The sequence below is a fragment of the Bombyx mori genome, chromosome 19 (genome assembly GCF_030269925.1).
Source record: "Bombyx mori chromosome 19, ASM3026992v2".
Classification (NCBI taxonomy): domain Eukaryota; kingdom Metazoa; phylum Arthropoda; class Insecta; order Lepidoptera; family Bombycidae; genus Bombyx; species Bombyx mori.
Genome location: NC_085125.1, coordinates 8,502,446 through 8,521,740, shown reverse-complemented (window position 1 = coordinate 8,521,740; position 19,295 = coordinate 8,502,446). Strand labels below are relative to the sequence as shown.

The 19,295-nt window shown below is 40.0% G+C and overlaps 1 protein-coding gene across 1 annotated transcript in view; it reads left to right on the top strand.

Moving 5' to 3' along the window:
* Nucleotides 1-19,295, top strand: part of NGR-A3 (neuropeptide receptor A3) — a 79,838-nt gene extending 60,543 nt beyond the window's left edge. The window contains 2 exon segments of the mRNA NM_001134266.1: nucleotides 12,013-12,110; nucleotides 18,958-19,295. The gene's annotated coding sequence lies outside the window, so the exon portion shown is untranslated.

Here is a 19,295-nt window from a genome sequence, read left to right as displayed (position 1 = left end):
TGAGTTCCGTTTCAACCGAGAATCGGCTACTGGCTATTTAGCAGCTACGGGTTTTAGTCGGTTTAACTTTGCCGCTTTAACTACACGCGGGAGGCGGTAGGCGGAAGTCCGGTGATTTCAACTAATTTCCCTAAAAAAAGTACATATTTTGTAGTTGTACAAGTTGTGTAAATTATATGTAAAGTATCTCTTTATTCTTCAACGTTTAAATCATTATTTCGCTTCACTCATATATGCTAATATTATAAAGCTGAAGAGTTTGTTTGTTTGAACGCGCTTATCTCAGGAACTATTGGTCCGATTTGAAAAATTCTTTCAGTGTTAGATAACCCATTTATCGAGGAAGGCTATAGGCTATAACACCACGGTAAGACCAATGCAAGCGGAGCACCAATAAAGAATGTTTCAAAATCGGGGTTTTAATCCCTTTTGAGAGCTTCCACTGCGTGCGCTGCGGAAACGATTAAAGTTTCGCTAAAGTAATGTATGAGAGAATTGTTCCCCTTTAAGAGATCTAAAAAAAGTCCGCGACAGCATATGTTTATATATTAAGGTTGGCTCACTATAACGTTTTTTATGTCAAACAAATTTGTTCTAAAATAAAGCAAGCATTATTTGTGAACGCGGACGAAGTCGCAGGCAAAAGCTAGTTCATAATAATTAGATATCGGCTTAATCCTGTAATTCTCATTAAGTGTTAAATATCACTCACATTTTATCAACCCGGAAAAATCCCGTTTTACACAATATACACATTGAAAAGCAATCAATTGATTCGCGGAGGCCGGGTGACATTATTCATGTCCGTGTCTTTAAAAAAACGGACATGTGAGGTTTTGCGTTCATAATGGGTTGGACGGCTGCCAGTCTGCGTAAATACATAGTGTCGCTACCCCATGAAATAGCACAGGAAATGTGACTTAGGGAGGTCGTCAGACAATTAAGGGACATGTTGATCACTCTTTCTTTTGTTTTAGGGGTTTTCACATAGATTTTTTTTTTGTGTAGCTCGCGTGATGAGCGATTTTCAGCCTATGTATCCTCAGGGTACACGTATCCCTGGGCTTGGGTGTAAATAACAATTTTATTAGTTACTATACCCGTCCGCTTCGCTGGGCATTTAAAATTAACATTATTATTTCTCACCCCCACAAACATTCTCATTAACGCCCCCGCAACTGGTGTAGGGAGTCCAACACTCATATAAATATTAGCCTATCCATTAAGTACATGTATTTTCTACAGGGATACCAAGTTTCAAGTCGATCGGATGCACGGTTCATTAGTTATTACGGAACATTCGTAAAAACCCCTGTAGACTTATATATTAGTAGGTATAGATAGCCGAAATACATAGAAGTTAAAACGATTAAATAATATAAAAATTATTGTAATGTATGCTATGTCTACATTATATAGTTTAACATGAACCTTTTAACTAATTACATATTCAATAGAACCGACAGACCTTAAGAGAGAACCAAGACATATTTTTATGAGTACATATGGAGCTATCATCCTCCTTCAGCTCTTCATCGTAGAAGGCGTGGTGGGCGGCGCGGTGCGAAGCCCCTGCTCGGCTCCCACAGAGGCCGCCGGATACCAGGTGCGAGGGCGCCCGCTATTCGGCTGGCGGTTCGGTGATCAGTGTGCTTGCTTAGTGCGAGTTTTTTAACATTCTCGATAGCGTAAAAGTTAACTCAAATTTGTATGGAGTTGAAACAGTGCCCCTAGCGGCAAACATAGGCGAACGTTCCAACTCCTTACAAATTGGACTTAACTTTTAGGCTATCGAAAACGTTAAAAAACTCGCACTAAGCACACAGGCGGTGTAAGAGGACTCAGGAATGCATCTTTGTCAAGGCCTAGCCTAGGAGGATTTTTTTTATTGCCTTTGTAGGCAGACGACGCCCCACCTTGTGGTAAGTGGTTACCGTCACTCATGAACGTCAGCAATGCCAGAGGCAGAGCCAAGCCGCTGTCTACCATTAGAAATAGGAAGAAGACCTCTGTCTTCCTATTCTCCTTCTTCTCTCTTCTTCTTCTGGTTATGAGATATAAATCATCAAACAAACAAACTACATAATGACCAAGCACCACGTAGACGCAGAAGAATAGCTATTGTAAATATCATTCATACTATTTTTTGGTGTCAGACATATAAATTAAACAGACTAACTTTATTCACACTCTGATTTAATCTGCCAATTTTACATTGATGCGTCATATTCAACTACTGTCCTCAGACCGTCTACATTCTCTTTCAAATATGTCTTAGCCGGCTATGAGAGACGCACAATCCCGCCGCCGTCGAGCGGGGGCCAGGGAGGCGGATCTCGCCCAAGCCCTGGCCCTCTAAGTGTTTCGGGTCCCCCTCACATGTCGGTCTGGGGACCGGCGAGGGGGGCCTAAGAAGACGACGTGCAAGCTGCTCTACACGCGTTTTACGCAAGAGCATCCGGGTGATGGAAGGCCGGCTATCCTCGACCCACGCTGGTTCTGGCCCAGCGGGGTATTCCGTAGGGTAACCCACTTTAACCGCCGCCATCTAGGCGGGCTTCGGACAGTGTGCCGACCGAGAGGGCTGGTGGTCGTGGCGCCGACGATCGCCAGTCCGGCGTCCCGAGGGGGAGGGTGATGGGAGAGATGTGCTCCGCACTAAACGCTTCACTTTCCCCCCTTTGCCTTGTCATGAGTTCTGTCTCATGCGAGGTTTGGACGTTGGTTGTTGAGCGACAGGAGGTTTTAGTCAGTTCGACTCTGACATACCCCGCCCAGTATCCCCAGAAAAGGGCGGAAGTCCGGCGATTTCCTCCGAACCAAAAAAAAAAAAAGCCGGCTATCCCTTCTTGATTGATCTCATGGCTAATGTGACTTTAAAAGCAGTCAATTGAGCAACTAATAAACAATAATATTTAAATGTTTTGCAATACAAACCTTACACTATAGACATGAATACTCTGTGTTAATTTAGGAACAGAATCTATTCAGTTCCATTGCTGCAATAATGCAATCAAACACTCGTTTTACAGCAAATATTATGTAGTACAATGAGAGAACCGTTCATTTGTACTTACGTGTCGGGGGGCAAATTTAACGCACGAACAAATCCACTACATTGTATTCAATTGGAAATAGTAAAATCGAAACATTCAATGCATCGCGCACAAAGCAAACGTTAATCTATTAAACATGCGTTAGTGTACGTATTCAAATATGCAACATGAAAATAATGCAATATTAATTCCCAATAATTAATGCAAATCCCATCAATTGCAATCCCAATAATGCAAAATCTTATACCTTTAAACGAGCAATAGATATGATATAGATCAGAATCTCGGAAACGTCTCCATCGATTTTCATAAAATTTAGTATACAGGGGATTTCGGGGGCGATAATCCGATTTTTTATCTACGTTTTTTTTTCAAAATTTTTTGTTTTATTCTTGTTTTTAATAATCAACTCTTCTCGACATCTATTGGCGAATACTAATACTATTTTTCTTAATCGAGGGCAACTAACCGCTTTAAAGACACAACAAGATGGCGTTATCAAAAAAAAAAAACGAGCAAAGCTCGGTCATAATTTAGTAATAATTAAGGATAAAAATGTATGTCCGGGTACCGGTACATGATGATCGTTTGATGCGTGGATCTGTTTCGTAGCGCAGAAGAAAAGTGTGTTATCAACGAATTTGAGACTTGAAATGTTATAAGATGCGCAAAGGTAGCTATAGTGTATAGTGTCTATGGGCCCAGAATATCGCTTAATGCCAAGGGCCTTGACCTAGTCTTTGTTTTACCTTCTTAAAACTGGCTGGTTTTGGAGTAGATGAGCAGAAGAGCTTCAAGTCCCTTTGGTCAAAAGCTCTTAACGGACACACAGTTTCAAACTTACACAAAGTATCACAGTTACACTATGCCTTTCCTTACACTTCAGAATTAAGTAAAACTCATTAAACTACCAATTCATCATTTTCCAGCGGAGCATCTTATTTACATATTATATATCACATCTCTCTTTTCCGACGTATTGTTCTAGTCCTATTGTAGCTTTATCAAAATAATTTTAACTTTTTTTTAAATAACACAACTACAAACTACAAATAAATGTACATTTATTGCTTAGATGGCTGGACGAGCTGGTGTTAAGTGGTTACCGGTGCCCATAGACATCTACAACGTAAATGCCGCCACCCACCTTGAGATATGAGTTGTAAGGTCTCAGTTTTAACAGTACAACGGCTGCCCCGACCTTCAAACTCAAACGCACTACTTCTTCACGGCAGAAATAGGCAGGGTGATGGTACCTACCCGTGTGGACTCACAAGATGTCCTACCACCAGTAAAAATGCTACCTAACCTAAATTAATCAACATTAATGTACTATCGTAGTACCAATACCGCATCGGCTTACCATTGACACTTGCGTTTTTCTATCTAATTTAGGGTCTGAATATAGTTTGCGTCACGGCAGAGTTTACTCAAAATATACTCAGTGCCTTGTATATAGCCTGATTTTCACTGAGGAAGAAATGAAAATTTATCAAACTGAACAATAAATATGTAGGTCATCACGAATCCAGAGCCAGAGGACCAACCTCTACCAAAAGTATCTACAAATTTTATGACCAGGACTGCAATTTTCCCATACTTTATTGTTATCGAAAGCCTGCGGTGTACCACTGCAAAGCAGCCAATATACATATGTTACACACACACACAAATTAGACAATTTAAAATTTAGTCCGTAAACAAATTACGTAATAATGTATTCCATACATAATTTCATATGTTTGTGGGTTTAATATTGGCTTTGGAATAACAGTATGTGAATGGTTTGTTACCACAAAATCTATAAATTTGCGTAATTACTTGCTAGGGTGTATTGCAAACTCACAAGAGTAGATAGTAATTCTGTTTGTTTTTGTCGCGCATGTGTTCCGATTTCAAGGGTGGATGTCTCTTTGTGATTTCTTTGGGCTCGTGGCTGGTCAACATACCATTAAAAAGAAAAGAATTACAGTACTGTACTGTATTTTATACAGAATATGAAACTACCAAAGCTTACAAATAAAATGTTTTAAATGAAAAATAAAGTCAAGTGAAATAAAGCTGCATTAAACATAATTAGGGTCTGAAATCCTATGAACTAATAACTCCAGACAAGTCTATTACGTAATGCGAGATAATTGCTTTACTGTTTCCCTTTCTGTAATTTAAGACCAGCCGACGGCCTCAGAAACGTCTCATCTATTCTAATTAGTAAAAAATAAAACAGATGACCGCCTTATATGGTTTGAGGAAATTTTTGAAAAACATAAGAAGGCGCCCTAATAATAGTCCAAGGTCAAAACGAATTGTTGATTTTGACTGACTAGGTAGTGCAGTAGTTGAGCCTTGACCGTTGTGCCGAAGGTCGTGGGTTCGATTCGCAAATTCGACAAACATTCGTGTGATGAACGGTTTTGTTTGCACTTTGTCTGGATGTTTATTACGTATATGGTATATGTGTATATTTAAACGTTTAAAAGTATGTATGTCACGTATGTATGTGACTTCCACGGTAAAGGAATAACATCGTGTAATAAAAAATGAAACCCGCAAAATTATAATTTGTGTAATTACTGGTGGTAGGACCACTTGTGAGCTCACGCGGGTGGGTACCACCACCATGCCTATTTCTGCTGTGAAGCAGTAATGCGTTTCGGTTTGAAGGGTGGGGCAGCCGTTGTAACTATACCTGAGACCTTAGAACTTATATCTGAAGGTGGGTGGCGCATTTACATTGTGGATGTCTATGGGCTCCAGTAACCACTTCACACCAGGTGGGCTGTGAGCTCGTCCACCCATCTAAGCAATAAAAAAAATAAAAAAATGTCAGTAGGATTTCCATAACACTGGAAATCCTAATTTGGAGCCGTATTACCGTGTGTGATTTGTTCCCAGCTATTTATTATTATTTATTAACTGCTGAGTCATTAGTTCGATTCCGGCATTGGGCAAACGTTCGTGAAAACATAAAGTTATTGTTATGTATTTTGTCTGGGTGTTATTTAAAAAACAATATTTTTCTCCTACCTACGCCGAAAGTTCGGTTTTCGTCCCGCTGTACAGGGAAGAAAGTTTCACTTTTTCTCCCTGGGTACAGACAAGTGCGCATGCGCGTTAGTGTCTACGTCTGATCTCACGCACCTAAAATTCTCCGCCATTGCTGTGCTCGGGTAATTTGCAATATTGTATTTAGTGTAAAAGTGAAATAAACAAAAGGCAATAAAATTTAATACTGAAGTATTAAACAAAGATGAGTTCATCAGACAGTTCTTATTCAATTAGTAGTAGTTTATTTAAAAATAAAAAATCAGTTAAATTGTTTTTTTATGAGGGGGGGCTTGGGAGGCGGAGCCCCGCCCCTGGACCCCAGCTTGGTACTCCGCGGGTGCTAAGTTTTTTACAATGTCGCACTTTCGGCCTGGTAGGGGAAAAATAGTACGTGCAGCGCGGGAAAAAAGTAGGACATCTTATCCTGCGTGTTTGGAAATTTTACACGCGGGAGGAAATGTCCAACTTTTCTCCCTTGGTGCACAATATACTATTTTTGTATATATATATATTAAAACATATAGAAGTACGTATTACATACTTTTATTTATTATGATTGAAGTATTACTGGTGGCCCGGAGGCCTTTCCAATTTCAGGGATACATACAATCTCTGGTTCTCATAATAGTACAGGTAAATCTAGCTTAGGATTAGATGACCGTGTGTGGTTCGTTTCGCCAGGTTAAAGGCGGGAATATAAAACACTTCTACAATCACAAATTTCGTCAAGACTACACTATAAAAAACATTAACAAAGACAAACAATATTTAATCTATTTTCAATTTGACAACAGACGTCAAGAACAAAAGTTTGACAATAAATAGTATGCATGCGTGTGTGCGTCAAATACATAGTTTTCTTTATGAATTTAATGTATCTTTTATGCATTACTTTAAAAAAATATTAGCATTGTGCACTTCTTCTCTAAATTCTCTATAAGTGTGGAAAAGTTCATACTCCTCCGTCCGAATTTTCGTAAAAAGGGATACAAAGTTTTTGCTTCACGTATTAATATATAAAAGATAAACGTGATTATAATCGGGCAAGCTTGAAAAACACAGCTAGACAGTCCATCCAAGCGATTATGGTAAATATTTTTTGACATAATATGTATTTTATTCGCGTCACCGAGAAAGATCTTGAAATTAACTTAATATTAATTCATTAATTTTACCCAACGTTACCCAACTTCTTGGAAACCACTGAAATAACAAATACATATTTCAAGAGAAAACGTTGTTGTTTTTGCCCGTGTAAATGTTTATATACGGCAGTGAAAGCCACGTTGTGAATCACAATCTTTAATTCCAGCGAAACGCTACTCAGGCACGAAATATGCCAATTTCTTCATTTGATAGATCGGTACGAATGTTACTTTTTTTGATCCATTTGGATTAGTAAATGTATTGAAGAAAAGAAAAAAGAAATTTGTTACTCGCGCCTGTGTGCGTATTATGTTGGTTTTGGAAATCGAATCCATTATTGAAATTGAATGTGCTGAATCACGAACAACGAAAAAATATCTAGAAAACATTTTAAATTCTCTATTCAAAAACAAATATTGTCGATTGCGATGCCCGAACACGCTTGTAATAACTTCCTATATGGGCGCACCCGTTACAGTCGCTAGGTACCGCAAATATAGCTAAAAGTACAATAAATGGGACTAAATCGCGTATTTATTCGACAGAAGTTATGGACCATGACAAAACAGTAAGAGTTTTATTGCCGGATCAATACTATTTGGTGAACAGTGTTTACAGTCGCCAATTGTGAACTTAAGACGGCAATTAACAAAACAACCGCTGCTGGCAGACATTAATTGATGGTTCAATATACCGGTGGTTTCCACGAAGCTATTTTTATCCTGACGTGACGTCGGGACACCCGCAAACGTCGAAGCTTGAGGACAGTTTGATTAATATCGGACGCGTGCTACAAAGTATATCGGTTTGGGCGGCTTTATACGGCAAATATTATGTTATGAGTCGAGTCTTTTTCTGTTAATAAAACCAAAGCTTCATAGTTTTTTTTTTTTTTTTTTCCTACCTAAGCTGATAGCCCTAGCGGCTATGTCAGCGTAACCCTAACTTTAGTAGGTGAGCTCACGGGGCTCAAACCTGACGATGTTGCTAACACGAACCCTAGCAAGAGCCGTGCTTCGCAGAATCTACCACCGGATCGGAAACGCGACCCACTGAGAAGATCCGGCGAGAAACTCAGTGCGCTGTGTCTGAGAGTTAATTTACTCGTCGAGCCCTTCGTCGCAAGCGACGGGTTCGACGAGAACGGTGACCGGTGCTTGAAGTACCTAAAAGCACCGTTAGTGGATCGGGAGGATCCGAGATGACGTGTTTTGGGCGACGTCGACTGCTTTCCATTCTGTCCGCAGGATCGGGAATGTAGTTACCGGCGGCCACGATGAGAGGGTTCTCGTGTCGTGCCGCTTTATCGAAGTGGCGCATGGACGCCGACTGAAGATACTTACTGATGGACTCTAAGTCCAGGTCGTCATGGAGGTCGACGTTCCTGACGAACCACGGGGCTCCGACGGCTATCCTGCAAAAACGGGATTGAATGATTTGAAATGATTTTAAGTGTATGCGGGCCGCGTGAGCGAACACTACACTTGCATAGGTCATGACGGGGCGTATGCAAGTTTTGTAGAGTGTCACCTTATTTCTAAGGGACATTTTACTTCGCCTACATATCATCGGGTAGAGACGTCCTAGTATGAAGGCGGCACGATCGCGTACCGTCTTGATGTGGGGGCGGAATGTCATCCTACTGTCGAGGGTGACGCCTAAATATTTGACCTTTGGGGCCCACGGTATGGGCTGGTCGAACATCGTGATTGGGCGAACGGCGGGGGCGGAGGTGTTGACGCGCCTAGTCGGGAGGGGGATGCTCAGCGTGGTGTTCGGAGGGCGACCCCTTTTGAAGAGCACCGCTGTGGGGTTGATGTCGATGCGCCACTTCCGGAACCACTGTCCCATGGTGGTAGCTGCGGTCTGAAGTCGTCGATGAAGCAACGCCTTCTTCCTACACGAGTAGTAGATGGCGGTGTCATCGGCGAAGAGCGCCAGATGGGTCTCCGGAGACCGGGGTATATCATTGATATACAAACTAATTAGTAACGGGGAGAGGGCGGAGCCTTGCGGGACTCCGGCTGTGACGTGACGGGGCCGGGAACGCGTTCCCTCGACTCGATATCGGAACGAACGGTTCGACAAGTAGTCTCGTATGATGAGCACGAGTCTGTCTGGCACTCCCATGTTATACAGTTTGTATATCAAACCGTTGTGCCAGACTTTGTCGAACGCCTTCGCTATATCGAAGAAGAGGGCTCCTGTCGGAATGGGTTTCCGCCTGTTCAGCCCTAGTAAGATGTGCTCCGTGAGGCGGTGCACTTGATGGACGCACGAGTGTCTGGCGCGGAATCCAAACTGCTCGTCTATAAGAATTTTATTCGCGGATACGAAGTCCCAGAGGCGTTTACGAAGGAGCCGTTCGTATAGTTTGCCTATCGCCGGGAGGAGACTGATGGGGCGGTAACTCGCGGTTTCGTTCTTCGGTTTGCCCGGCTTGTGTATGCCGATAACGTCCGCTTCTTTCCACGCCGCGGGAAAGATGCAGTTCGTCATAGCAGCATTTAATATGGTGGCCAACATCGTTATCAGTTGGGCTGGTAACAATTTAAGCGCGCGGTTGCGGATGCCGTCGGAGCCGGGAGCTTATATCGATCGCCTCCTTAACCTCGGAAGTGGTAATGGGGGGTAACGCGTCCGAGGGCGGCAGGGAAGCTCTGCGCTCGACCTCCCTGTCGACGAACTCGGTGTGTTCGGGGTCCGCGTGTTGAGTGCTGGTGGTGCACTGCTCTTGCAGTGCATCGGCCAGCAACTCTGCCTTGTCATCGTCATCGTAAGCCGGTGATTGGCCTGAGGGGCGTACGAGAGGCGGCATAGTGGCTATAGTTTCGGACTTGAGGGTCCTAGCTAGTTGCCAGTATGCTTGGTGAGTGGGCGCGAGCTCTTCTAAATAACTATCCCAGTTTTCGTTTCGGGCGTCGCTTAAGCGGGATTTGACCTCCCGCTGTAAGCGACGCATCCGAGTCCGGTTTGAATCCGTGGGATATCGATCGTAGGCCCGGATTGCCGCGTTTCTAACTCTTACGAGGTCCCTAAAATCGGGGGAAAGTCTGATGCGGTGGAAGCAGTCCTCCACATCGACTTGCTTTGAAGATCTTATGATCGCCGTCGAGACGTGATCAGTGAAGATGTTTATGGATTCGACGGTATCCTCGGGGGATGGAGTTGAATCCGGGCCGCAAGGGAGGATTGGTGGAGCGGTGTCAGCTAAGCACGTGCCCAGCTTCTTCCAATCCACCATGGTCCTCGTATCTGGTTCGCGGTTGAGTGGGCGACCGAGCTGCATGACGACAGGTCGGTGGTCTGAGTCGAGTTCTGACATTGCCTCGATGGAGCGTAAGCGCAGAGTTACGTTCCTCAGCAGTGCCAGATCTATTGTGCTCGGACGACGCGCGGCGTTGTACGGATAGCACGTGGGGGTCGGGGGGTTGAATATTTCGAATGTGAGGTCTTGAGACCTTAGAACTTATATCTCAAGGTGGGTCGTAGAATTTACGTTGTCGATGTGTAGGAGTTCCAGTAACCATTTAACATCAGGTGGGCTGTGAGCTCATCCACCCATCTAACAAATAAAAAAATAAAAAAGTGAATTTCCAGTTTTCATAATGTCAATGAACCCTCTCACAGAACGGAGATCTTTAAGAAATTTCATTGGCTGTACACTAAATTGAAGAAAATGTAAATCGTTCCGTGACTCTATTGCAAATTTACTTCGTGATAAGAATGTCGTTGACCAATCACTCACCATCCATTACTATGGTTTTTATTAAAGCTTAATATTTAAATAAAAAAAATCTATTATGGAAATCTTGGAACCAAAAACGTATGAAGTAAAAAAAACTTCTTCTATTGAGAAATAGAAAAGTCCTTCCTTATGCTACGTCGCAATGGAGATATAAGCTAAGAAGGGTTAACGTCAAATAGGCTGTCGGTTATAAAACTCATGCCAAATCCGTACGTAGCATAATAAGAGGATATGCTGCCCCATATCCACATTCTATGTGGCATATATGGATAAAAGGCAAGGGGTAGAAAAATTTAATTAAATGTTTTTCTTACCAGCTTGAGAGTGTCCGTAGTTTTGACCATTACCAAATTCTCTTGAGATCGTTACGCGTATCTCGTGACCCTCAAAACCGTTTCTCGTGGAGACAGGTCAATTGATCGCCGCCTGCAACTTGGCATTGCTTGTCGCTTGGTACCAACCAGGGCTCTCTTTCAACACCCAAATTCAAGCTACAACCCTCCGAGAGATTTTCCACAATATGCCTACGCCCAGTTCGTATTTCGGTAATAGTTCGCATTAGCCTTCGACTACGCTCACATCTAATGATGTCCAAGTCCCAAGCGATGGACGGATGTATCGGTGGAGTTATCGATACAGAGAGACAGTCAAGAGACTGTTTCAACACGGTCATCACTCTTAAACCCGAGGGAACAATTTAGACCAACTTAAGTTTGGCTATGAAAAACTAGTCTTTGAATTTTGTCAATTCAGTAAATGAGCTCTTCGCACTCTAAAAGACTAGTTTGCAAATTTCCAAATGTCTTTTTCATGATTTACTTAATTAATGACCAATCTTACTCGTGTAAAATCAATGTCACTATTGCTTATGAACTCGAAAAGAACTGATTACAATTATGTCTACTCAGATTTTGTTATAATTATTTGAAACATCATTGAAAGAACTTTGGTACAACAAGAATGAATTAAAAATATGCACCTGATGAAAAAACAATGGCACTTCGTAGCTAAAAGTGTTATTTGAAGCCGTCGTGGCCTAAAGGATAAGACGGCCGGTGCATTCGTATGTAGCGATGCATCAGTGTTCGAATCCCGCCCGCAGGTACCAATTTTTCCAATGAAATACGTACTTATCAAATGTTCACGATTGACTTCCATGGTGAAGGAATAATATCGTGTAATAAAAATCAAACCCGCAAAATTATAATTAGCGTAATTACTGGTGGTAGGACATCTTGTGAGTCCGAACGGGTAGGTACCACCATACCCTGCCTATTTCTGCCGTGAAGCAGTAATGCGTTTCGGCTTGAAGGACGGGGCAGCCGTTATACTGTTAAAAACGAGACCTTAAAACTCATGTCTTAAGGTGGGTGGCGGCATTTACTTTGTAGATGTTTATCGGCTCTGGTAACCACTTAAGACCAAGTAGGCCGTGAGCTCGTCCACCCATCTAAGCAATAAAAAAATGTATAATTACATACATACATACGTAAAATATCAAGGCTAATATAATAACTTATTAAGATGAAGTTATTTGTTAAGGAAATTTATTAATATATTCCTTTTAATACTGTATAAACTATTATATGTATGTATGTATGTATGTGTGTATGTATGTATATGTGCTTGTGTATATATGTATGTATGTATATACTTTTTTTTGTGTATGTATTTGTAACTTAATATAAATTTCATTGCACCTATCACTATTCACTCTGCACTACCTTTGGTTGACTGGTAGAGAATGCCTTAGGCATTAAGTCCGCCAATGTAAATTTTACATGAAGTGTAATAAATAAATAAATACATAAATAACTCGATTCTACCGTTTATAGGCATTCCCTCTGAATAGTGTCTCGTTTATCACAACGATATCTCTGTGACATATCTTCGAGAATTCGTAGTATGCTTGTACCTTAACTGCCGTCATGGGTACTTTTATTGCCTACAACCAACTTATATGTGCTGGCACACCTAAGCGTTCCCCGAAATACTTCAACTGGAATTTAAGAAGATTGCTATAATGCTTGAGTCGACATCGTTCGCCAGTCGAGAATGACATTGTCTATTTAAAACTCATACGGACTCTTAAGCCTTCGTCAAACAGAACGCGTAATTAGCGCGCGTCAGAGCGCTAAACTGACGCCGCGCTATGACGCCGAGATGTGTTGTACTACTATGGTAACATACCGTCAAACAGAGCCCCAGCGCTATAAGTACGCAGCGCTCTGTCGCGGCGTTAGGACACATTGACGTCAGGCGTTGTAATTTTTTACAAATTTTATTTTAGCGTCCGAGTGAATGTGTATTAAAATACTAGATAATGCCCGAAAAAATGATATGAATAGTTAGAAAATACCCGTGCTTATACAATGCCACATCTGAATCACTCGATTTCTTAATACTTTAAAATTTTCACACTGCTATCGAAAGGCACTATAATTTGGCGAATGCGTTGCGTCAAGGAGCGTTAGACTCATCTAGTCAATTTGAAGAGCGCGACGTTAAGTACGCGGCGCTAAGTACGCGTTCTGTTTGACGAAGGCTTTAAGTTTATAACTGAAAAATTTAATGGATCGTATGTGAACATTGTCTTTAAATAGCGATATTTCTACGTGCGTATTTGATTTTGTGCCTTCATTTTGAATATTGTTCGCATTACCGTGTACAGTACAACCATCGATATACCCACAGTACAGTACGGCATATAGTGTGTTTGTACATACATATATATACAACGTACATAACTATACTGACAATACTAAGATAATAGAACTTTTTTTTTATTGCCCTTGTAAGCAGACGAGCATACGGCCCACCTGATGGTGAGTGGTTACCATTGCCCATGCACTTCAGCAATGCCAGAGCCAAGCCGCTGCCTCCAACTTATACCTCAAGGTGGGTGGCGCATTTACGTTGTAGATGTCTATGGGCTCTAGTAACCACTTAACACCAGGTGGGCTGTGAGACTGTCCACCCATCTAAGCAATAAAAAAAAATAAAAAAAACATATCGACGCTTGAAAAGCAAACGTGACTAAGCGACAATGCGTGAACTTTACAGTAGTCTAATTTAAAGTTGAAATACCTGAAAACAATATTTATTTTAACGAATCTAGCTGTAGTAGAATCTAGCTAGTAGCTGTAGGATTGAAATGATTTTAATAGACCTAGAAATATATATTTTTTGCGCATCCAATATGGTTATTGCCTATCATTTATATCATCATCATCATCATTTCAGCCTATCGCCGTCCACTGCTGAACATAGGCCTCTCCAATAGATTTCCAGTGCGACCGGTCCATTGCCACCTGCATCCAACGAGACCCAGCGCTTTTTACTAGGTCGTCGGTCCATCTAGTAGGTGGCCGTCCCACACTGCGCTTGCCAGTACGTGGTCGCCACTCCAGGATCTTTCTGCCCCATCATTTATATACAAAGCAGTTATTGTCGCTTACGTTTGCCTTTCGAGCTTCGATATGTACATACTCATGTAGAATTCGTATTTTGGATTAAATTTATTCTCATTCAATACTTTCACATTGTGAAGTGGATTGTTCATACTCGTATTCAATATTCCTTGAAAATACCCCATAAACGTTAATTTTAAACACAAAAAGTCGTAGGAGTCCCTATTGTGTAAGAAAATACGTTTTTACGTCATTTCACGTATCGTGCTCATTGAGACATTAAATTTATTCCGACCTCCCACAAGCAGCTCTGATCCCGTCAAAAACTAGGTCAAAACCATCGGATTCATGAATAAAGCTATGGCTAAGTTCTTATTACAATTGTGGTAAAGTACCAGTAAACTAGTGAAAGTCTATTTTAAATTTTTACAGCTTTACAAAGTTAGATTCCTTTTTTATGCTTTAATAGTAATATTATATATTTTATTAATCGCTGTTATTAAAGTTTACTTCAGATTTCTTACTAAGTACACGCACACAGTTGCAAACACAGTTACAAATTGAGTATTTTGTGAATGATGTAGAATACAATAAACTCGTCGAAGCTTATTTGAACAATAAACAAATTACTTTTTTAATATATATTTTTCGTTTTTTTACAGAGATCGATGAATGAGCTCACGGCCCATCTGGCGTTAAGTGGCTACTAGATCATAGGCAACACAACGTGAATTCTACTATCCACCTTAAGATATAATATCGAAATTTCTATTATACTTTTAATAAATATATCATATAATATAATCATTAATTGACCGGACTTACCTGCCCATGCGAATCTATAATACAGAAATAAAAACATTTGGAAATTTTATTGTTTCAATTCTTTTTCTTATGTCATCAAAAATATAAGTAGATCACAAATGACTTTTTCTAATAACAAACAGTAATGTATAAAGAACTCTTCCACCAATCCTTAAATATGTAGTTATCGTAGTGTTGAATTTGTAGGTTATTTGAATATTTTTGATTTGAGTTTATAATTTTTTTTTAAATTCACATTTTTCATTTATATCTTTATTCGCAATTTATTCTGTTTTGTTTTAATAAAGTTATTTCTAATACTGCCTTCTTTACTTTAAGAGTATACAGATATATTTGTTACTTACTTAATAATATTATAACGTTGCAATTAATACGTTTATCGGAAATCCAAATCAAATTTACCAATTGGGTGAGATTTGCTTCATTGTCTTTGAATTCTGACGAGAATATACCCAGTATGTTATCGCTCATATATTTAAAAAAGAAGCTAGGAACACAGCTAATCCACTGAAAACCGTTCACTATATTATGAGGCGACATTTCAGAGAATATTCCTTAACGTTACATGGCATAAATTACCACGCACTCAAATCTTTCATTTATTAATATTTCAAGAACACAGGAGTACAGTTTGAGAGTCTACAAAAAAAAGTCTCTTAGATAAAGAGGTACTTATTTTAATGGATATATGTATGTAAATTTGAGAGCCACTAACGTACACATTTTAAGATACGTGGTAAAAATAATTACAAGTTTTATTTTTAGTTTATCCTAATATTTATTTGATGCAATATAATGCGACATTTGATTTATTATACCTTCAAATAGCTAATGATGGAGCCTGTAAGATGTAGTTAAAAAAGGCTGAGCTATGAGCTGATCGACTACTAAAAAGTTCATGGAAGTTTGGAGGATCCCCAGAATTTCCAAAGAACACACAAATCGGGCCGGTTGCGAAAAACAAAACAATTCAAATTACTTTTGACTAATTAAATTGTCTCAGTTGTTGAAACTTTCACTGAACTACCATTAATAATAACTAAATACTTATTAAGCTAAGTTTAAAAGATGCGCGGATGGATACAGACGAATGATCAATTTGATTTTTTTTGATAAAGAAAGGATTACTGTTGTCCCGGAGGTCTTTCCAGTTTCACCAGGACAGCTGCTCGAGCGCCTCCAAAGGAAATCTCATAACTTAAGGGGACCTGCTGCGCATATGCATCTACTATCGGATGTGAATCGTGACCCACACAGAAGATCCGGCGAGAACCTGAACGGGCTGTTGTATTGATTAAGTTGCACGTCGAACTCTTTGCCGAGTTCGACGAGTACGGTTACCAGGGTCCCTAAGTCTGCTCCTTATGATAGAGCTATTGGCGTGTAACTGACGAGTTAATAGATCCGAGGGATCCGTAAAAACGTGTCTAGGTCATCGATGATGACTGGTTCCTGCGTGAGCCGGAGTCGGAGAGTAGCCAGCGGTGATAACGATGAGACGATTATCATGACGCGTGGCCTTATCGAAGTACCGTTCCGATGCTTTCTTCAGGTGTTTTCTGATCGATTCAAGGTACAGATCGTCGTGTAGGTCGACGTTCCTCACGAACCACAGTGCACCGATAGCTAACCTACCAAAAATGCGATTAGAGGGTGTTGGTCTATATGGGTTCGGACCGCGTGAGCATTCGTGTATGTCATAACGGGGCGTATGCAAGTTTTGTAAAGTGTCACCTTGTTCCGAATTGATATTTTACTCCGCTTACAAAGCATGGGATAAAATCTGCTAAGAAAAAACGCGGTGCAGTGGCAGACACGATGACAGATTTATGGCGATGAAACAACGATCCTACAAGATATTTTATACACATTCAGTATCATTTTAATATCTGTTTGGAAAGCATGTTACGAGAATTGGATTGAACATTTATGAATTAGTACAATGATTACGACAAGTTTCTAATTGAAGATCGAGAAGTAAAAAGAGAACAAACATAGCTTTTTAACCAAGATAAGACTTCCTTTTTTTGCCCATGTAGGCAGACGAGCATACTGCGAGACGCTGCCTACAAATATCTACCTTCTAGGAAGATGAATGAGCAATTACAATTATCTTAGAACCAAAGTAGTTTAATTATAGCTAAACCATAATCTGACGGGTTGGTCATGCGTATAATAGTTAAGAACAAGAAAATTACAGTTAATTAACACAGTAAATTAAGCTGTGGTACTCATTGATTCGTTCTCTGTAAATGGTCACGTTTTATTTCTCACATAAATCTTAATATTTGTTTTCATAGATTTTTTTGCATAGTCTCAGCATTTAGTTAATCTTAGGCAATGAAACACTAGTATTCATGCATCACGCTGATCGGTGCATATACCAATGTTCCCGCAATTATTTGAACTAGTGGCCCCGCAGTAGTCGAAATTCGACTGTAATTAACTGAAATCATAAGTTTAAACTTTATTATGGTTCTATTGTAAAAACACTAATATAATTCGATAATATAATCACAGTATTCGCCAAAACTACACTATAGATCAATAGTATTAAAGACAAACAATATTAATCTATTCTCAGTTCGACCACAGACAAACAATAACAAAAGCTTCCCAATTGACAGTAAACACAAAGTATATTTTTATGTATGTGTTTTGTCAAATACATGGTAGTGTGTGTAATGCTTTGTTTATTGATTTAATGTGTTTTTTATGCATATTTAAAAAAAAAATTAGCATTCTGCACTTCTTTTCTATATTATTATTATCTATAAATATAGGAAATTTCATACTCCTCCGTCCAGGCAATTTTCGTAAAAAGGGGTACAAAGTTTTTGCTTCACGTATTAATATATAGATTCCACCATAAACACTGATACCTCAAGATTCAAATTCATTTGATTTGATAGTTCCTCTTTTGTTCTGTTCTTGAAATTTTTATTACGTTACGTACGTCTTTATATGGGAAACTTGGGCATTGTCATTTTTATCGTCTAGACACTTACTACTAGTCTAGACTTACATTCGAGACAATTTAAATTATAATTGGCAACGAACTTAGTCACTGGATAAAAAATTGAATAATTTCAAGGTTTACATTTATTTCGATTATAATACATTTTTTTACATACCAGAAGTTTGTTTTTACCTTGAATCTATTTTATTTGACAACTACTGAAGGATCATTCCGGCTTAAATTTGTGCAGTCTAGTTTAAAAAATAATAAATGATTCTGGTTATGCTGTTTGGAACCTATGGGTCTACGAAGGGACATCGTATCTTTCAGCATTATGTACTTCATGTTCCATGGGAAACGCTTTAAAATTGTTTGAAATGATTTCTACACCTGTTTTTTACTTCCGCATCACCGGTAACCATTATGTTCATCAACAATGCTTTTAAGACTTCTTTTTTGCCCGTGTAAGCAGACGAGCATACGGCCCACCGGATGGTGAGTGGTTACCGTCGCCCATGGACTTGAGCAATGCCAGGGGCAGAGCCAAGCCGCTGCCTACCGTGCATTTGTGTCGTATCTATTCTGCTCTGTAATTACGGTGCAATTTTTTTGCATCTTATGTGTAAAGTACAATGAACATGACACTAAATCCTGGAACGCGAAATACCTTGAGTGAGTTTTGCACTCTGTTCGAGAATTGAACCCGTAGTTATGGTCAATTTAAAAAGTAGTGACGTAAATTTCGATGTTCAGATATACAATACATTCTAATGAAATACGTACTCTACAAATGTTCACGATTGACTTCCACGGTGAAGGAATAACATCGTGTAATAAAGATCAAACCCGCAAAATTATAATTTGCGTAATTACTGGTGGTGGGACCTGTTGTGAGTCTGCACGGGTAGGTACCACCACCCTGCCTATTTCTGCCGTGAAGCAGAAATGCGTTGCGGCTTGAAGGGTGGGGCAGCCATCGTAACTATACTGAGACCTTAGAACTTATATCTCAAGGTGGATGGCGCATTTACGGTGTAGATGTCTATGGGCTCCAGTAACCACTTAACACCAGGTGGGCTGTGAGCTCGTCCACCCATCGAAGC